The sequence below is a fragment of the Caretta caretta genome, chromosome 4, assembly GCF_965140235.1.
Source record: "Caretta caretta isolate rCarCar2 chromosome 4, rCarCar1.hap1, whole genome shotgun sequence".
NCBI lineage: Eukaryota > Metazoa > Chordata > Testudines > Cheloniidae > Caretta > Caretta caretta.
In genome coordinates, this window is record NC_134209.1 from 133726798 (window position 1) to 133748397 (window position 21600).

Here is a 21600-nt window from a genome sequence, read left to right on the forward strand (position 1 = left end):
GGGGGGATGGGGATGAGTGATTGCTGGACCCAGACTAGAAGCAGACTAGTCTGTAAAAGGAAACTTACTGGAACACCTGAGTGTGAGATTTTATCTGTATTCTCTTTTCTTACTGTATTAGGCATAGAGCTGTGTGTTTTATTTTATTTTGCTTGGTAATTCACTTTGTTCTGTCTGCTACAACTTGGAACCACTTAAATCAATCTATTCTGTATTAAAAAAATCACTTTTTACTTATTATTTAACCCAGACTATGTATTAATACCTGGTCAGGGGGCAAACAGCTGTGCATATCTCTCTATCAGTGTTATAGAGGGAGAACAATTTATGAATTTACCCTGTATAAGCTTTATACAGTGTAAAACAGATTTATTTGGAGTTTGGACCCCATTGAGAGTTGGGCATCTGAGTGCTAAAGACAGGAACACTTCTTAAGCTGCTTTCAGTTAAGCTTGCAGTTTGTGGGATGTGGTTCAGACCTGGGTCTATGTTTGTGACCAGCAAGCATATCTGGCACAACCAGGAGGGTTCTGGAGTCCCAAGCTGGTGAGGAAGGCAGGGGCAGAAGTAGTCTTGGCACATCAGTTGGCAGCCCCAAGGGGGTTTCTGTGATCCAACCTGTCACAGTTTCCATTAGTTCTTTGTTGACTAATCAGCCACTTTCAGTCTCAGGGCTTGGCTACACTTGTGAGTTACAGCGCAATAAAGGAGCTTGGGTGCACTAGGTCACTACCCGTCCACACTGGCAAGGCGCATAGAGTGCTCTGACTCCACGGCTACAGCGCTGCTGGTACTCCACCTCGGCAAGTGGAATAACGTTTGCTGCGCCCTCACTGGAGCGCTGCAGCACCAGTGTGAACGAGGTGTTGCTTTACTGCGCTCTGATCCGCCTCCAGAAACGTCCCATAATCCCCTTAAGTCAAGTGACCACTCTTGTCATTGTTTGGAATCGGCTGTAGGAATGCAGAAATGCCCTTTGAAAGCTCCCTTTCTGATAGCTGGCTGCTTATGTGCTCCGAGACAAAGCAACCATTCGTGTGGAATGCTGTGTGTGAGAGAGACAGAGGTGGGGGGGAGGAGCAATGGGGGGTCTGCTGCTGTCCCAACTTACAAGACAGCATGATGACATGCTCTTAGCCCCCCAAAACCCCACTCTCTCTCCCCCCCACATACACACAACACACTCCCTGTCACACTTCACCCACCCACCCACCCCATTTGAAAAGCACGTTGCAGCCACTTGCATGCTGGGATAGCTGCCCATAATGCACCGCTCCCAACGCCACTGCAAGTGCTGCAAATATGGCCATGCCAGTGCACTTGAAGCTGTCATTGTGGTCAGACTGCAGCACTTTCCCTACTGCGCTCTACAAAGGCTGGTTTAACTCAAAGCGCTCTACACCTGCAAGTGTAGCCATGCCCTCAGTTTCCTAAATAGGAGCCATTTTGCTGCCATTCTGGTAAAAGAGATCCACACTGTTACTGAAGGTTTAAACCTGCCAAATCAAATTTTCCTAACTCACAAGGAGTTGGGATGAGAGTCACTAAAGTTGTCACAGAGAGGTGCCCACGTCCCTCCCTATGCTAGCAAATCTCTTTATGCCCTGGAAGCATTTACCCTTGCAGAGGCCAGGCAGTGTTTCTACTGCTGCACTCCCTGCTCCTTCTAGCAGTAGGGAGCTGCATGAATTCCCACTAGGATCTCTATAGTTGAGTGCTCCAGAGAGAAGGCATTCAATAAACACTCTTCTGGTCAGCCTAGCCAGGCCATCATTCCAGTCAGAGGTGCACTGGTGGCCTCCCACCTCCCCCACCAAAGCATGTGGCAGCTACCTTGCTCCACTGCAACCTGGCCCTCTGCCAGACAGAAAAGGTGATTTTATGGTTAAAGCACTGACCTGGGACTTGGGAGATTGGGAGTCAATTTCTAGCTCTGTTACAGACTTCCTGCATGACACTGTGCAAGTAACAATGTGCCTCAGGCCAGGCCTACACCTAAATCTTAGGTCAGCCTAGCCACCAGCCCTGGGCCCCCAGCTCAGCCTCTGTCATAAGGTAGACACTTGTTTCGTGTCCATATCGAGACATGTATGGGAAGGCGCCCGTCCATCCTGTTTGCTACACCCCATTTTCCCAGATAAAGGTGCATCCAGAACCTAAGTCCAAGACCTTCTACTGGCACTCCTCCCAGTCTGACTGGTTCCAGGTATGGCTCTGCCCCAGCATCATTCAGAGTAAACCCCAGACCCCCAGCCTGGCTGTAACAGCAGCCCAGGTAATCACACTAAATTATTTGGCACTCACCCAATATGCCCAGGCTTGCTGCATCTGATATGGAACACTGGACTTCCCAGTTTCCCTGGCTGTCCCAGAAGCGCTTCCACTATAGTTGGGACTGAACAGCACTCTGGTAGTTCCCATGCAACCCTGTTTTCAGCTATTGAGGTTCTTCCATTGAGAGCCTCTTGGTGACTCCCCAGACCAGGTTATCCTCTTGTCTGGTCTCCCCAGGGGGCCACCACTAGTCTGTCACACTGTTCAGGCTGCTCATGCTCAGCTACTTCAGCCTTAAAGAAGGCTTCTGACCATTTGACTGGCTCCCCCATTAAGGCAGCTCTGGGCTCCCCTGGAAAGGACCTTCATGATTTTCCCTGTGGAACTAGTAGTCTCTGGGCATAACCCTCATGTAGCGAGGTCCTATAATCTGAGCCACTGTCCACAGTCATGCCCCCTGTGGGAATGGTTTGATCTGAACCAGCACCAATACACCTCCGGAGTCAGTCCCAGTCTATCCACGATGGCAGCCTTCACCACAGGACAGGAGGCCACCTGCTTTTCACTTACTGTTCAATCAGCTGCCTGTGCCTCACCTGTCAAACGATGCCATACATAGGCAGGCAACTCATCCGGTATTAAACTGTACAGTCTTGTTGCTCAGGTTTGTCCCGAGTGTCGTACTCAGACAAAACCAGATGTAGTATTGTCCAGTATTGGGTGGGGATGCCGTTTTGAAGAGTGCACTGCTCTGCCCTGTGACATTACCCAGAATACGATCTGGATTCTTGAACAGTTGTGTCCCCTCAGTTACCCCACCTGGGGTGCCGTTTACCCTGCTTTGCTATGAGAGCTTTCACTCCTCATCTGCTCACACACAGCCTCCAGCATGTAAGTCAGCCCCAGTTGTACTGTATGAGTGCTATGGCCCGCCACTGATGAATTACACTGCAGACCAATACCAGCAAGTTCCCAGTCCCAGGGTTTCCTCCAGAAATGTACGTCTTCCACTGCCCAAGCTAAGCCTGCCTTAGCCCTGTAGTGCCACGGGGGGTGGCAATCCTGCAGGCAGGATCCAAAGCCCTGATGGGCCGGATCCGGCCTGCGGGTTGTAGTTTGCCTACCCCTGCCTTAGGTGATATTTCCAGCTTACAAGCTAATCATATCAGCAATGCAAAAGCCATCACAGACTCTCATAAGCACTGTTAACTGCTACAGAAGTTTCAGAGTCCAGGATAAACTGCCCTCTCTCACAAACCAAATCCAGCGAATGACTGGATCCTCTGAGAACACTGGGGGTGGAGTGGGGGGTGGAAATCTTAGGAGGAGGCATGGGAGGAAGTTAATAGAGAAAATCATCCAGAAATAAATGTGGGAGATTCACTATGATTAATCCACTACAACATGAAGCATCATATCATTAGCAAAACATAAAACTGCTTGATGGAATCATAATCTGGGTATCCAAAGAAACCAGGCTCAAATAAATAACAACTATAGCATCACAGCGGCCAGAAACACTCCTACAGGAAATGGATGCTGACTAGAACTGAACATTGTGGAACTGTATCAAAGAACAAGTAAACTGACAAGTCAGGACAAGAGAACCCTGAAGTTAAGAGAAGACAGAAGGAAGAGTCTGGAGAGATATTGTATGGTCCTTGTTTCTGGCTCTTTATGGCTGGGGCTTGATTGTGTATGGAGACTGAACTACCCTTTTATCCTTACAAATGATTCTTTCATGTCAGGTTTGAAGCACATTGGCAGGGCAGTGTGGGGAAGCTTGCGCTGCTGCTTCTAGTGCTGTATGCATTCTGTACATGAAAGACTTTGGTCTCCAGGGTTATCAATCCAGTACTTTTTGCGGGACACTAAATTCCCTGGAAAAAGACAGCAAAGTTGTTGGTTTGTTTTTTTTTAAACACGACATAGCTTAAGACATACATTTGCAAAAGTTAGGGCCAGAATCTGATCTCGTTTTTGTTGGTATAAATCCAAATTAACTTCATTGACTTCAGTGGAGTTACTCCTGATTTACACCAACACAGCTGAGATTAGAGTCTGGCCTTCAGTCTTCTAGCAGTTAAAATGCAGTCTGGCCTGTCCAAAAGGAATCAATTGAAATTCAAACTGGAGGGGTTTATGCCATGCTACAAATAGAAAAGCCAAACAAAACAAACATCAGAACATTTGAGAGTCAGCAGAATCCTAATGAGAATCTTCCTTTATTAATTCAAGTTTCTTTTAACCCCCTCTTCTTCCAATCTTATTCCCTCTGCAGCCAAGACCATTTAGTATGGATGACAGGTAGACAGTGGAGTGGGAGCACAGGAGACTTTAGTTCTTCCTCTTAGTTGTAGCCAGATAGTGGCAAGTTTCCTATCCTGACATTTGCCCATTCTATAATAACAGCATTGTTATGGTAGATCCTGAGCCATGTATGGTGGGTGGGAGGTGCGTGGCGGTGGGGGTGGGGAAATAAAGTATATTCCTATCCCAAACTTCTAGTCGCTCTTAAAATCCTTCTATTTTTCCTGTTTAACCAATATTTCAATGTAGTCCAGATCAAACTAAATCTGGATTACTGCACTGCTCTGTACCTCTAGAGACCTGTATTTAAATCTCAGTCAAACTGCAAGAGATACTTTGGAAAACAAGTATCTTTGGAAAAGAGAATAATTAAAGAAAAAAATCTACCTCATTATTTCCTCCAACGCAGACCAATAGGCTGTGGCATTCCAGGGTGCAATCCAGGCCGGTGAGGGGCTGTCTCACACCTGCCCTGCAACCTTGTGTGTGTTACAGTTAGGGCTGTCAAGCAATGAAAAAAATTAAAAGCAATTAATCGCACTGTTAAACAATAAAAGAATATCATTTATTTAAATATTTTCAGATGTTTTCTACATTTTCAAACATATTGATTTAAATTACAACACAGAATACAAAGTGTACAGTGATCTTTTTATATTCAGAAGTATTTGCATTGTAAAAAAGAAAAGAAATAGTAGTTTTTAATTCACCTAATACAAGTAAAAGTTGAACTTACAAATGTAGAATTATGAACAAAAAAAACTGCATTCAAAAATAAAACAATGTAAAATTTTAGAGCCTGCAAGTCCACTCAGTCCTACTTCTTGTTCAGCCAATCGCTCAGACAAACAAGTTTGTTTACATTTTCAGGAGATAATGCTGCCCGCTTCTTGTTTACAATGTCACCTGAAAGTGAGAACAGGCATTCTCATGGCACTATTGTAGCCAACATTGCAAGATATTTACGTGCCAGATACACTAAAGATTCATATGTCCCTTCATGCTTCAACCACCATTCCAGAGGATATGCGTCCATGCTGATGACAGGTTCTGCTTGATAATAATTGAAAGCAGTGAGGACCCACGCTTGCTCATTTTCATTATCTGAGTCAGATGCCACCAGCAGAAGGATGATTTTCTTTTTTGGTGGTTCAGGTTCTGTAGTTTCCATATTGGAGTGTTGCTCTTTTAAGACTTCTGAAAGCATGCTCCACACCTCGTCCCTCTCAGATTTTGAAAGGCACTTCAGATTCTTAAATCTTGGGTTGAGTGTTGTAGCTATCTTTAGAAATCTCACATTGGTTCCTTCTTCGCATTTTGTCAAATCTGCAGTGAAAGTGTTCTTAAAATGAACAACATGTGCTAGGTCATCATCCGAGACTGCTATAACATGAAATATATGGCAGAATGCAAGTAAAACAGAGCAGGGGACATACAATTCTCCCCCAAGGAATTCAGTCATAAATTTAACTAATGCATTTTTTTTTAACGAGCGTCATCAGCATGGAAGCATGTCCTCTAGAATGGAGGCTGAAGCATGAAGGGGCATACGAATGTTTAGCATATCTGGCACATACATACTTTGCAATGCTGGCTACAAAAGTGCCATGCAAAGAGACAAAGAGATTGCACTACAGTACTTGTATGAGGTGAATTGAAAAATACTATTTCATTTATTTTTTACAGTGAAAATATTTGTAATAAAAATATTATACACTTTGATTTCAATTACAACACAGAATGCAATATATATGAAAATGTAGAAAAACATCCAAGATATTTAATACATTTCAATTGGTATTTTATTGTTTAACTGTGAGATTAAAACTGCGATTAATTGCAATTACTTTTTTTAATCACGTTTAATTTTTTTGAGTTAATCATGTGAATTTACTGCGATTAATTGAAAGCCCTAGTTACGATGCTTTGCTGCTGCAGCTGTCACCTGGGCTGCTCAGACAGCCTTTCAGCATGCAAGTCATACCCTGGGTATCTGTGTATAACTGCAGCCTGCCAGCCACACTTAGGTTACACTCTGGCTTTTAACAGCCTGGGTTACTTCTGCAGGGTGACCCCAACACACTCCCTGTCCCAGACACCCAGAAGTATGTTCTGTACTGCGCAGCCCTCTCCTGAACAGTCCAAGGATATTAGGTCCATTATCTCATTAAGGGAACAATACCCAACAAACTTGCCGCCTTAAATGGAGTTACCCAGAAAACTTAACCACATTGGATTAGTTTTAATTAAGGAATAAAACAAGTTTATGTAACTAAAAAGAGGCTGTAAGTGAGTACAAGTAATGAGGCATAAAAGTTAGAAATGGTGACAAGAAAAAAGATAAAATGCTTTCTGGGGCCTAACTTAAAACTATACTTGATTCATAGTAAAGTCCTTACCACATTCTTCTAACACCATTAGTGACCAAAAACTTTTCAGGTCAGGACCCCTCCCCCAAAGTCTAATGGCTGTTTCCTTTGTCTTCTGAGGTGCAAAGAGGGAGATTGACAGGGAAAGACATAACTTGGGATGTTTGCCCCTCACTTTTCTAGCTCAGTCCCCCCAAAGTTCTTTTTAGTTGAGAGCAAGGAGATATTAAGTCTGGTGAGGAAAGATGCTTCATGCTATTTTCTTTCACCTGTGTGTGCTGAGATGCAGATTCTTTGTCTTTTCTCTCTTCCTGTCTGAGGACTCTGTTTACAGCTTATATAGAAATTGAGGTAGCCACACATCACTTTGTTTAAGACCTGCTTGACTAGTTGTGTGTAATCGGGGCTATGTGAGTTTGAACAGGCTCCTTTAACATTTCCTGGGGGGATTTAAATGATACCTCACGAGTCACATTTTATACAAAGATTACTAGAATAATGTACAGGGTGTGAATATAGGAGTGCATTCAGTTACACAGGGCCCACTATTCTGACATTTTTGGATGTCAATGCATTGTCAGTTCCACCCACAGAATGACTGGTCCATGACTGGTATACAGATACCATTAGTGCCTAGGTATTTATTGATTCCCATAACCATAGTGTCTGAGATTGTACCTTCTATACTCTTTCAAGCCATGCACTACCCCTCAGTGAGACTACTCTGACTTTGTCCACATAGGGAAAATGAGGTGTGTACATGTTAATTAGCACCTTTAAAAATATTTCTTATCACACAGCACAGGCAGAAACATTTTGGTTTTGAAATGTATTGGCTAGTTGTGTATTCCTCATGAGTAATACACACATTATTAAACATCACTGTCTGTCAGAAATTATGACTTGTCTGCAGACTAATTTCAGACATCCTCTGGGCAGGCATCTTGAGAGGAGGTTCACAGCAGTTCAGCTTATGTGTCAGAGGTTGGGAGGTGCACACAGTATCTGAACATTTAGGCTCTATAGCAGAAGTTCTCAAACTGTGGTCCATGAGCTCCATTCAGGTGGTCCGCAGATAGTTCCCTCTTAGAGGTGTGCCTGGGCGGCTGCACACAAGAGAATGAAGGGCCACCCACCTAATTAGTGGAGCCGCACAGGCATAGCTCCAAAAATTAGGTGCCTGGACCCTGGAGAAGACGCACATGTAAGGTGAGGTGGTGGCCTTGGGGGGAATAGAGGGGTAGGTGGGAGGGGCCAGTGGGGTGAGAAGAGGGGATGGGGGGAATTTGGGACGTGCAGGGCTGTGGCAGCCAGAGAAAGAGGCGACTTTCTCCAGCTCCAGGGCTGTGGCTGCTGGGGAGAGACCCCCCAGCCCTCCTAGCCCCAGCTCGGGGGCTGACGTGGAGAGATCCCCCTCCTTCCCAGCCCCGCTCCGGGGCTGCCACGGTGGGGGAGAGAGGGCGATAATTTCTATCGCATTAGAAAGGTAAGACTACTGATATTGAAATATGAGTAGTGTGCTTTTATTTGTAGAACAAAAAAACGTTAATTATTGTTATTTTTAATATAGAGCTTGTATCCAAAGCACTTTACAATAGTTAGCTAACAATACAAACAACATTTGGAAAGATCGTTAAGTGGTCTGCTGAGATCCTCATCAATTTTCAAGTGGTCCGTGAAAAAAAAAGTTTGAAAACCACTGCTCTATAGCATGGAAGTACCCTAACATACTGTCTTCCCCACTGTAAACTGAAGGGCTGATAGTCTGTTAACTTGGTCTTGATGAACACTGCCTTCACCAAGATGAAATTCCACCCTCAAAGCTGACCCTGTGGGCGCTGATCCAAATCTCACTGAAATGAACTGGACTCGTTCCACTGACTTTAGTCAGACACTAAGCAAGTCCCTGTCATATGGCTTGTTCAGTATGCTATTAGGAAAGATGAATTGTTGTGACAAAACTCATTTGTAATCAGAAGTGTGGGAAAGCAAATACAATGTACAATGGAAGCGACTGAACACTGATCTTTTTTGACATTTAAATATAAAGGCCATGTTCTGTCCTCTAATGCTCACACAGATATCCCTGCAGGGGTACATTAACATGCTTACTGCCATGAGACACATCTCCCTTCTGAAGATCTAGTGTACATATTCAAGAGTGTTTATAGTTTTGGGTCCAGGTCCTTTTAAGAAATCTCAGACTGGTCATCAAAAGTCATTAGTCACTTTTGAAAATCTAAGGGCTTGTCTATATTGGCACTTGACAGCGCTGCAAACTTCTTGCTCAGGGGTGTGAAAAAAACACACCCCTGAGCACTGCAAGTTTCAGCACTGTAACGTGCCAGTGTAGACAGTGCACCAGTGCTGGGAGCTGCGCCCCTCATGCAGGTGGTTTTTTTAGAGTGTGCCAGTGAAGAGCTAAGCCCTAAGCCACTGCATTTTGAGCTTTACTAATATGTTCCATTCACTTTTTCATTTCCTTTAATAACAACCACCCCCAAACCTCTTTTCATTTGCTTTTCATATTTTTCTTCACTCTCAAAAGTGAATTAATTCATCTAAGTCTGTCAGCCCACAGACACACTTTAAAAATAGCAATGGCCTGGGTTTGACTTGCCCACAACATCTTACTCGTAGTGTTTGAAGTAACACTTCTACCTATTTTTGGACCATTTTTGTAATTTGAGTCTAAACATAGCTGCCGCCCTCTAATTACTGCCTACGTAGGATGTATGTTTTGTACACAAAGTCATCCGTTTCTCTTTTCTTTGTTATCCACTCCACCCACACACACACTCACCACAGATGAATGACAAATGTAAAGCAGAACCTCTGTGCTTGGTTAGTGGCACTAGAAAGAGGAAGTTCAGTCAGACGTTAACTTTTGGTTAGTGGCTTCAGTTTGGTAGTGGTGGGACAATACTGTTGCCCCTTTTTCACCTGAGCAGCTAGTCAAAGTTTGGGACCCTGCGGATTTTCTACTCCCAAGTAGACTTTGGGACTAGAATCTGGTATCTTATTGGATGTATTGGATTTGCCAGTGAAACTTTTGTTGGTAAAATTCTGTGAGTCGGTGTGTGAAAAAAACACCCCCCTGACTAACATAAGTTTCACCAGCAACAGTGCTGGTGTGGATAGCACTATGTCAACAGGAGAGGCTCTCCTGCTGACATAGATAATGCCGGCCACTCATTGAGGGTGGTTTAATTATGCCAGCAGGAGAGCTCTCTCCTGCTGGCAAACAGCAGCTACGCGGGAGGCGTTTTTTACCACTACAGCTGTGCTGCTGTAAGGTCCGTAGTGTAGACATAGCCAAAGGTGGAGGGATTCTGATTAACTGATCCTGACAGTTACATTAACTGAAGAGTTAGTTCACACCCTTCAATCTCAGCAAGGTTTTAACTCTACCCATAAAAAGGTTTCAATGAGCTCCAAACAATACTTACAAGATTTGGGTCTGATTCTGGAAACGTGTGTGAATACCTTTACCCACATGAGTAATCACATTGAAGTCAATGGGACCGTGCATACAGGAATATACCGTCATATTGAATCAGATCAGAGTTCTTTAAAGTACTGTGTTTTGTTTCCAACAATGCCAGTATCATAATCTTCAGAGGAAGGTGCAAGAAACCCCGATGGAAAATTATGTTATAACCTGCTCATAGTAGATTTTTTTCTTCTTAATCCCATCATTAAAAGGTTGGTTTATGCCCTGAAGCCTCAGGGTTTGTATTCCTTTTAAAAATAAACCTATCTAGCGTCGCTGTGGATGTTCCCATTATCCATACACATCAAATCCTTTTATAAATTCTGCTATTAGCCTCAATGAGATCTTGTGGCTGTGAGTTAGCCATAGGCTAGTGTGCACTATGTAAAATGGTGTTTTCTTTCGTGTGTTTTGGTTTCACTAAATGTTCCCTTGACGTATTATGAGAAATGGGAAGTACCTTCTCTATTTGTTATTTTGAACACATCTGTCACTTCTCTCCTTATTCATCTCTTCTCTGAACAAAACAGTCCCCATCTTTATATTTTGTCCTCATGCCGTAATCTGACTCCATGTCTCATTTGCTTGTCTCTGTAACCCCCTTAATTTCTTCTTTACCTTTCTGAGACAGGGTGAACAGAACTGCACACAGTATTCCAGGTGAAGTCATACCATTGATTTTGGTATTACGTTTTCAATTTTTTTTGTCTGCTGCTGCACGTTCACTGGAGATTTTCCTTAAACTGACTACAGCTAATCTAGAACCCACTGAGGTGTATGAGTGGTTCAAATGATTCCTTCCAGTATGTTATTACCTTATATTCATCAAAGGATTTCATCTGCTGTCACACTGCCCATTCACCTAACTGGTTGGGGGGTCTCCTGAAGCTCTCCATGCTCTTCTGACTAACCTAGAAGATTTTGTATTTTTTGTAAATTTTTGCCACCTCAGTTGTCACCTCCTTTTCCAGATAATTAATAAATGAAAGAGGGGAAAAGGGAGAAGAGAAGAGAGGGAATAGAACTACTATACAATAACAACAAAACATGGCTGCTGTACAGTTGGAAAAGTGAAACTAACTGAAGGCCCTGATCCTCTTGGTGAGCGGTGTTTGGTGCAATAATGCAGCAGGAGAGAAGCACAAAGGTGGCCTTAAACCACTTCTACACTCCTCCTTTATGCTCCCCTAATCCTGAGTAGGGTTGCCAGGCATCCAGCTCCAGCTCTACTCTGCCTCAGCACTGATGCTGATGCTCTGCCTCCAGCTCCTTTGGCTGCTTTTTCTGGCCCCTCTGGCTCTGATTGCTGCAGCTCTCCTCCCTGCACAGGTCTGGTCTCTGGGCTGCTTCCGTGGCTCTGCTCCCAGCACTGACCTGCTCCCTGGGCTGCTTCTCTGGTTCTCTCTGGCTGGCATGGCCCTGCTCCCCAACTCAGCTCAGGCCCCTGCTCTCTCCTTAGCTCGGTCCCACTCTGTCTGACCCAGGCAATTCCAGCTCACACAGAGGATGGAACGTCTCTGGCCTCCTGATTCCCTCATTGATCTGCCCTGTCAATCAGGCTGACCTGGAGCATTGGCCTCTCCCCAGTCCCCTTGGGGACTGTCCCCTTCCCCTTTCTTTTGGTACTGGGAACTAGTCAACCAAAAAACCCCCACTGAATTTTAGTAAGGGGCCAACAGTCCCCTTACACTCAGATCCCCATTTTGTCACAGATATTTTTAGTAAAAGTCAGGGACAGGTTGTGACTTTCATGATTTTTTCTTTATTGCCCACTCCATGACTTTTACTAAAAATATCTATGACAAAATCTTAGCTTTGCTGATGAACCCAGGAAGCTGAATAGCACATACTGCCTCCTCAGCTGCCCCGGAACCTGCATGGGGCATAATAAACCAAAAACTTCTCCTACAAAACCCGCAACCAGGCAACTGGCAGCAGCATCAATGCCAGGCACTGCCCATGACTAATCATTCACTGGAAATATATGAGAAAACAGATTACCTGTCTCTGTCTTCAATTATGCTCCTGTGTAGTTCCAAGGAATTTCAAAGCAGGATGATGTGAGAGGTGATGCATCAGAGAGAAAATCATATCTCCATCATGTTGTTTGACAGTCACATGGTTTTTAGTCTGCCACAAGATTGATAGTTCATGTTTACACAGTTTCCATTTTAGGCAAGCAAGCTGGGATAAGGGACTTATTTGCCAGCAGATCTTTTCTCCCTGTTTTCTCTAATATTCCCCACTCCAGTCCTAGGACTCCTGAGGAATTTGGCTTGCTATGAATATAACACTCAGAAGGATGGGAGAGCGAGCTTGGAACAGTTATACAGTCAGGGCTTAGCTAATGTTCACTCCTGACCCAGGGCATACACAGGGTAAATGACGCCAGATTTGCATCTACTACTAGAGTCTGCATTCTGCCTGATGACAGATGCTCTAAATGTCAAGACCAACCTACTCCCAGCCAGTCCTCCCTGAGACTTGAGACATGAAACTCTTGGATGGGGACTCAGACTGTTGGCGCTGCAAAATTATTATTCTGCTCAAAATTTTCAAAGATAGGCACCTCAGCTGTACCCCCAAAAATATGTACATCTAGAGTCAATGGTCTAGACACCGCACTCAGGTTAAACAGCACTTTTATGGCACTCTGACTAGTACCCAGGACCTTTGCTTCCAAAACCACAGGTTTCTACTTCTTCAACTTAAGGCTGTACTATTCTGTAGACGTACTACTAGAGCTTGTGTCATCTAGAGACTGCAGCCTTTACACTGCAGGTAATATAGGCAAATATAGGCAAATAGCAGGTCTGCTATTCCAGAGGTCAGTGGTACATGTGCACTTAGTCACTAAACTAGTGTAAGCCCAAACAGCTAATTTTGCATGCAACTATATCTGGAGAAACAAAAATGGATAATTTTGTACCCAAGTACCCATTTCTCCCACACAAATCCGTACTGTGGTGTTCAGTAATCACTCCAAGGTGCTTGAAAGATCCTCTTTATTCATTGACCAGTTCCAACAGCTTCTCTATAACAGAACATAGGCTTCTGTAGTAGCCTGCCCCAAGTTCCCACCCTAGGAAGCTAAACCACTTAAAGGTACAGTTCCCAATACCAGAATATTGTCTTATGGGATATCAGTTTCACTAGTTCTGAATGAATGCTGTGAACACAAACCGCCATAAAATGCTAAGTACTCTGAAAACAAATCAGGGCCTAGGTATCTCAAACTGGGCACCCAAAATTAGTGGGAACAAGACAGTTTTAGCCTTAATCTGTGTGTCTTAGTTACCCAGCAATAAAATAGGGATAATAATAACACTTCACCTCACCAGGATGTTGTGAAAATAGATTCATTGGTGTGTATGAAACACTCATACTATGGTGAGAGCACCAAAGAAATACCCAGGTAGAAATAATTGTGTGTTCAGAGCAGGGTTTGGATGGTGTGTGTTAAATAAGAAATGTTTAATTCACTGAATAAGGCAGGAGTCCTGAGGGAAACTATGTGACCATGTAACTAAAGACTGTATCATAATGCATACGCATGGGGGTGTGGGTGGGGGGGAATTATAGTTGTACAGGAACCTTAATTCTGACATTTCCTAATCTGATTGCTTGACCTTGCCACTTTAATAGTCCTCTTTTAAACAGTTTTTTGTTGTTGTTGTTGTTGTTGTTTTTTTAAGACATTACAAAAAACTCTTCAGGTCATGTTCATCATGAGGAAGCAAAAAGGACAAAAGCCCAATTTCTCTTCTTTTGCAGAATACTTTTAAATGGTCCTATGCTTGCAAAGACCCAAATAGGAGGCAAAGGCAGCAACTGGAAACTCAAGTATAACCAAACAAGAATCTCAAGGCAAAAATACTTCATTGGAAGTGTTCATGTGTTAGACACAAACGCCATTCTGAACTGAATGAGAGCTAAAGGGACAGAACAGGAAATGTTGAAGGTTCACCTGCCCAGTTGCAATAATGTCAGATTGTTTTCTGTGTCACAGGAGGGAGCAGTTTCCACTGGGTTGACAGAAAAGACACCATAAAAGTCACTTTAACCATTCATGTCAATGCAGTGTTTGTCACACAGGTGCGGGCTGGTAGTTTGGACACAGGACCGGGAAGCAGCAATTCCTGGGTTTTAATTCAGCCTCTGATGCTGACTACTTTTTTGATTTCTGGTAAAGCTTCGAGCTTGATAACACTGCCCTGCAGTTCTGGCTGCCAGGGTCTGAGTAGCAGTGTACACCAAAGTACTGAGCTCCAGCTCCGCCGTGTGGATGCCGTGGGCATAAACTAAGTGGTTTCTAGTCCATGTTAGTGCAATCCTCTTCAGGCAGGACTATGAAGAAAAGGAGTACTTGTGGCACCTTAGAGACTAACCAATTTATTTGAGCATAAGCTTTCGTGAGCTACAGCTCACTTCATCGGATGCATAAAAGTGGAAAATGCAGTGAGGATGCACACACAGACCATGAAAAAATGGGTGTTTATCACTTCAAAAGGTTTCCTCACGAAACCCATAAGCTCACGAAAGCTTATGCTCAAATAAATTGGTTAGTCTCTAAGGTGCCACAAGTACTCCTTTTCTTTTTGCGAATACAGACTAACACGGCTGCTACTCTGAAACCAAACAGGACTATGTTAATGCAAACTAGGAACCTCGTGCCTGCAGAGTCCAAAGGGGGCGGGGAAGGAAGCGGGGAGTTTACAGCTCAGCACTTACAACTACAGGGGTGTGGATAACAATGTGCACTAGACTCTGGGGTTGTGTACATATAGCTTTAGTCTGTCTTCACTGCCAAACAGTGTGTTTTTACTGCAGAATAATTAATGTGCATTAGCTATCCCATTGTAAAAACAGAGGAGTTTTACTGTGCAGTAAACTAGGCACGGTCAATCCCAGGCCTTCTGACCTCACCTAGCTACCTCAAAGTACACACTACAGTGCTTTGTCTCCATTTAGCATTTCACAGCAAGATAACTATCACGTTTGTTAACTTGCTATTCAAAGGTGCTCCCCAACACCTTTTTAAGGAGTGAAGAAAAAAACAGACTCTGCCTATTCTCAGGTAAGGGTGTTGTGAGGATCAATTCATGTGAGCAAAGTGATAGCTGCCCTGATTCAGCAAAGGGAGTTAGGTGTGTGCTTTGCTCAATCAGGGACTTGATGGTGAAGAAAAAAAGGTGTGTGTGTGTGGGGGGGGGGGGGCCTGCAGGTTTTTAACATGGTTTTTGAATAGGAGTGGGTGGCTTGATGTACTGGCGCGTGTGTGGAGCTGGCAGCATTTGAGTATGGGCAATGGTTTTGTAGGAGGGTGAACTGATGGTATTGCATTTTCGTGTTGTAATTTTAAGTTATTGGCAGAGCACTTAGAGCTTGTGCTTTGTTTATTCTAAATCTAAAATATGACAGATATGCTGCTCATCATCAGTACAGACAGGCACATTTTACAAAATCCAGTTACCACTATGAAACATTCTGGACATAGGTACTTCATATATCAACTGTGTCATTGCAAGAAAGTTAGTATGCCAGAGTGTTTGGCCTTAAAGTGGCTGCAGACAGCCAGTGGAGAATTCCCTCTGTGTAGGGACACTAGCCATTAGCATAATTCTCAAGGAAGCACCTCTGCTGCCTTATACAGCTGATGCCCTTCCAGTCTCAGCATAAAGGGAAAGAGAAGAGGCGGGTGTGTCAGGGCATTCTGGGGGCAGGGGACGGTGAGAGTGTAATGGAACAGAGCTCTGCTATGCCTGATCTTCCTCTGGAGTAAGCAAGAGCTACTGCTGTGCAAAAACTGGGAAGCTCTAAGTCTGGAATCTGTAAACAGGTCCCTGCAGCCACCCCTATTCAATGCCTCCAAGCACAGCTCAGATGATTTGGAGAATCATGGCCATTGAACTAATTTGGTAGCATTAGATGCTCAAATTATTTTTATCCAGAAGATCAAATAAATTCAGGGCAGACAAATTCAGACTTCTCTTTGCTGCTTGTGCTTGATCCTCCAGACCTCAAAAGGTAATCCTGTTTTTTTTAGAGTCCCTAGCACTCCATGCTGCACTATTTTAAAGTTAGCATTAAAAGAGTGATTTTGTTCCTGGCACTGCCACTGACTTGCTGTGTGACTTTGGACCACGGAACTACAAACCTCAGTTTTCACCTCCTTGAAATAGAAATAAAAATAATCTTGTTGTGTTGTAAGATTTGCTTCATGTTTGTACAGACCAATGGATGAAAGTCTAGATACACAGTTTTCACTTATAGAGTCTACCTATCAGTCTACCTAGATTATGGACAGGTAAACCAAGTAGAATACAAAGGACAAACCAGGTGGACCAAAACTTTGAAAATATTTGTGAATTCAAATTATTTCATAAAACAAAACCCATATTGTTTCCCATGGTGATTCACTTAAAGAATATAGTTCTGGTTCTGCCATCACGCCCACCAGTAACATCTATGCAAGTGAAAGGAGAATCAGACCCCATGTGTTTTTCCATTCAAGAGAGTGTGCTATGCAAATTAATATGGAAAATAAGGAACATAGCATGTATGCTGTTCTTCTATCTCAGAATATAGAGAAACACAGATAAGTGATCAGTTGCTGGGGGTAATTGCTTGCATTGTAGCCCTGCTACTGAAAGTTTATCTATTTCAAGGGCTTCCATCATGGTAGTATCTAGGTACCAAAAATAATACTATTCACTTCTATAGTGCCCTTCAGCCACAGATCTCAAATCACTTTACAAACATTAATGAATTAATCCTCACAACACCCCTGTGAAGTAGGCAAAGATTATCAGTAGTCCCATGTTACAAATGGGAACACTTCCCCTCCCCCACCTCTAGAGTATAATGGATAATGTGTTACAACCTATGGAGCCATTACTATCTGTAAAGTTTCAGAGGAACAGCCGTGTTAGTCTGTATTCGCAAAAAGAAAAGGAGTACTTGTGGCACCTTAGAGACTAACCAATTTATTTGAGCATGAGCTTTCGTGAGCTACAGCTCACTTCATCAGATGTTTACCGTGGAAACTGCAGCAGACTTTATATACATTTATATACATTTATATACATATATATTGTTTCATATTCTCTGTGTGTATATAAAGTCTGCTGCAGTTTCCACGGTAAACATCTGATGAAGTGAGCTGTAGCTCACGAAAGCTCATGCTCAAATAAATTGGTTAGTCTCTAAGGTGCCACAAGTACTCCTTTTCTTTTATCTGTAAAGTGGCAGTCACCTTGAGTGCCTCCAAGCACCTGGAAAGAGTACCACAGTCCTTTTCTTTCCTGGCACCCACTGCAGGGTGTCAGCCAAACTTGGGATGTCTTCAGTGGCTTGACCCTCTGGCTGAGTCAAAATCCAAATGAACTCCTCCCAAAGTATTAAAGAGTCTATTTCCCCTCGCGAGGGTCTTCAGCCCCAGCTCTAGGCCCTTTAAATTCAGCCCTTTGTTCAGGCTCCCATATAATCCTTCTTGGGATTTACACCACTTTATCTGTGGCCAGTAGGAGAACCCAGGCCGGCCCACTACTCCAGGTTCCAATCCAGGGATCCTATGAACAGCAGCCACAAATTGCTTACTCCAATTCATCACTGCTATTTCTGTGAGCATTTTCCTACCAGGCTGCTTTATCTCCAGTCCTATCTCAGGACCCAGCATCCTCAGGTTCGTTCTTTCTCTCTCTCTCTCTCCCTGCACCCTCCTTCAATCTCAGTGTAAGTTCAGCCAGTCATAAACCCTGGCTACTTATCAGGTGGCTTTGGCCAGAAAGAAGCACCCTTCCTCACTCCTCTGGTCCCAGCCAGGAATTTACTGAACTGCTAAGGCCCGACAGCGCCTTTTATCTGAGCCTGCTGGGCTGCTTCCGTAAGGCCTCTCTAGGCAGCCCTGGAGGACCCACCTTCGCTGCTCCATTCCTGTCACTTGCTGCTTCCTGGTGCAGGGGGTTTACTAGGACTGCAGAGCAATAATACTGCTGTCGCAACAGTTGCATCTGCAGAAGAGGCCTGGACCATGGCATAATTTTTCATGAAGGTATGAATGGAGCTCCACATAGCTGTCCTGCAAAGGTCTAGTATAGGTACTTATTGAAGAGATGCTATTGAGGTTGCCTGTGTTCTCGTGGAATGGGCCCTCACCCTGTCCAGAGTAGGAATACACAGCAGCTGATAACAAAGAGTGATACAGCCAGAGATCCACACAGAAAGTCGCTGAGTAGATAATGCTTCCATGTGATTGCTCCACTATAGCAACAAATAATCTAGGTGTCTTCCTAATTGATTTTGTTTTCTGCAGATAGAACATTAAAGCCCATCTGACGTTGAGAGTGAAGTCTCCTCTCCACCTTGGAAACATGAGGTTTTGGACAGGATAGTGGTAAGCGAATAGGTTGATTATGTGAAATTCAGAAACTACCTTAGGGATACATTTCAGGCGGAATCAAAAGAAACCATCTCCTTATGAAATGTGGTGCATGGCAGGCCAGCTATGAGTGCTCCCACATCACTCATCCTTCTGGCTGGTGTGATGGCGAATAGGAAGACAGCCTTCATGGACAGGTGGAACATGTGGCCAGCAATTCAAAGAGTGGTTTGAAAAGTATTGATGACATAAGATTGATGTCCCATTGCTGTGTTTGTTTCACCACCAATGGAAAGGTCCTAATGAAATCTTCCAGGAATCTGACTGTTGCTAGGTGAGTAAAAGTAGAATGAAAAGGAGTACTTGTGGCACCTTAGAGACTAACCAATTTATTTGAGCATAAGCTTTCGTGAGCTACAGCTCACTTCATGAATGCATCCGACAAAGTGAGCTGTAGCTCACGAAAGCTTATGCTCAAATAAATTGGTTAGTCTCTAAGGTGCCACAAGTACTCCTTTTCTTTTTGCGAATACAGACTAACACGGCTGCTACTCTGAAACCTAAAAGTAGAATATCCTTCAACCAGAGGATGGAAGGCACTGATTGCTGCTAGCAAACTAATGGAAAGCCCTGATGTCTTGAGAGTGAGGATGTAGTCTAAAGTAGCAGGAATACCCACTGTTTCTGGAGTAACTGATGTATCCAGATAGAGAAATGCCTCTGCGTAACTAGTTAACATTTTCTGGTGGAGTCTTTTCTCCTTTGATTGAGACTTAATTGAACTGCCTCCAAACATGAATGTTCTAGATCTGATGCCCTCCAAATACCAGGCCAAGAGGTGAAGAGGGTCCGGGTTTGGATGTTTTATCTTTCTGTTCTCCTGAGTTAATAGATCCAAGAAGGGACAGATGCTGATGGGAGGATTGATTGACATTCATAAAAGTCCAGAAACAAGAATTGTCTGGGCTAGTTCAGTGTGATGAGAATGACTCCAGCTTTGTCATATTTGAATCTTTTGCACAAACTGTGGAAGCCGTGGGATGGAAGGAAAGGCATACCTCAGGTGGTCTATCCAGGATAACAGAAAGGCATTTCCCCTGGAGTCCTTGCCCAGTGCTACTCTGAAACAGAAGGGGAACTTCTTGTAAGTCTGGGAGGTGAACAGGTCCCAGGATGGTGTTCCCCACAAAGATTTCGTTCAGGATGGAATTGTGTATCTCCTATTTGTGGTCTGTGGAGAAGTGCTTGCTGAGATTGTCTTCTAGAGAGTTCTGTGCATGATGTAGATATGTTGCTGAGGCTGTGATGTGGTTCCTTATGCACCTCTTCCATAAACTTATTGCTTCTATACATAGAGCAGTGATAATCAGACTTCAGTGGTTCAGGAGCCAAATTAATGATCAACTTTACCCAAAAGAGCCACAGTAGTGTGAATTCATTTACTATAGTACTACTGTATATATTCATATTTAAACAGTATGACAGGGGAAATATTTAGTTTATATATGTATATATATATAACTCCATTTATTCAACCCTTCATTATGCAGCTCTCGTGTTAACCAGACAACCAAAGCACACAGGCCAAAAGGGGACGCTCTCTCCTGTGGCCACTAGATGGCGCTGTAGCATTGCACTTTCCCATTCTCCAGTTTATACGTATTTTTGATTATCAGATCTGGCCCCGGTTCCAACTAGATTGGATAAACGGGGTTTTGCAGTATATTTTATTCTCACAGCAAAATGACTGATGAAGTATTATTATTTTATCAACTACAATTGCTTAATAACACAGTAAAAGCATCTTGATTGGTTAATAAATAAATCACACAGTGTTTTAATATCATATGCTGCAAAGAACTGCAGGAGACACATTAAAGAGCCACTTGCGGCTTGTGAGCCTCAGTCTGAGTATCACTGCCATAGAGTAAGAGATTTCACTCCAGCTTGTTTGTTTATATAGAAGACAGTTGTCATGTTGTCTGACATTATCTGTTTGTGACAGGACCATACAAGTGGGAGGAATGCATTGTAGGGTTGGTGGACTGCCCTTAATTTTAGGAGATTCATATGCAACATGCACATATGATATGTACATGAACTCCTGAGGAGTTCATGCAGGGCTGTCCCTAGCTATTCTGGGACCCTCCGCAGCCCTCTGCAGGGTATGTGTGTGTGGGGTCCTAGGCCTCCATGGGGGGGCGGGGGCTGGCTTGGGGGGGCAGGGAAACTGCCCCCCAGCTCTCACTGGTGGTGCGGCTGGGTCTGGGTCTATTCCGACTGCCAGTGAGTGCAGGCCTGGCACTGCTGCAGTCCTCAGGGGAATGGGGGCAGGGCTGGGGCAGAGCAGGGTGGGAAGAGACGGGGTTGGGGAAGAGGCGGGGGGGCATGAGGAAGAGGCAGGGCAGGGGCTGGAGCAGCACGCAGCTGCATAGGGCACCAGGAAATTTGGGTCACCAAATTTCCTGATGCCTTATGCAGCTACATACTTTGTGTATGGGTAGGGACAGCCCTGAGTTCATTTGTCTTGCACAGAATTGCCCAAAGGGACTCTCCTGCCTAGGAGGGATGCATCTGTGATTATGGTTGCATTGGATGTGGATAGAAGGAAAGGGACTCTTCCATGCACTTGTTCCAGATTCATTCATCATACAAGAGAAGTCCTGACTTTGGCAAGAATTATTTCCTTGGTGTTCATTTTGTCTCTGTCTGGTAAGTAAACAGAGTGGAGCCAGACCTGTAGGAAATAGAGGTGAAACCTGGAAAATGGTGTT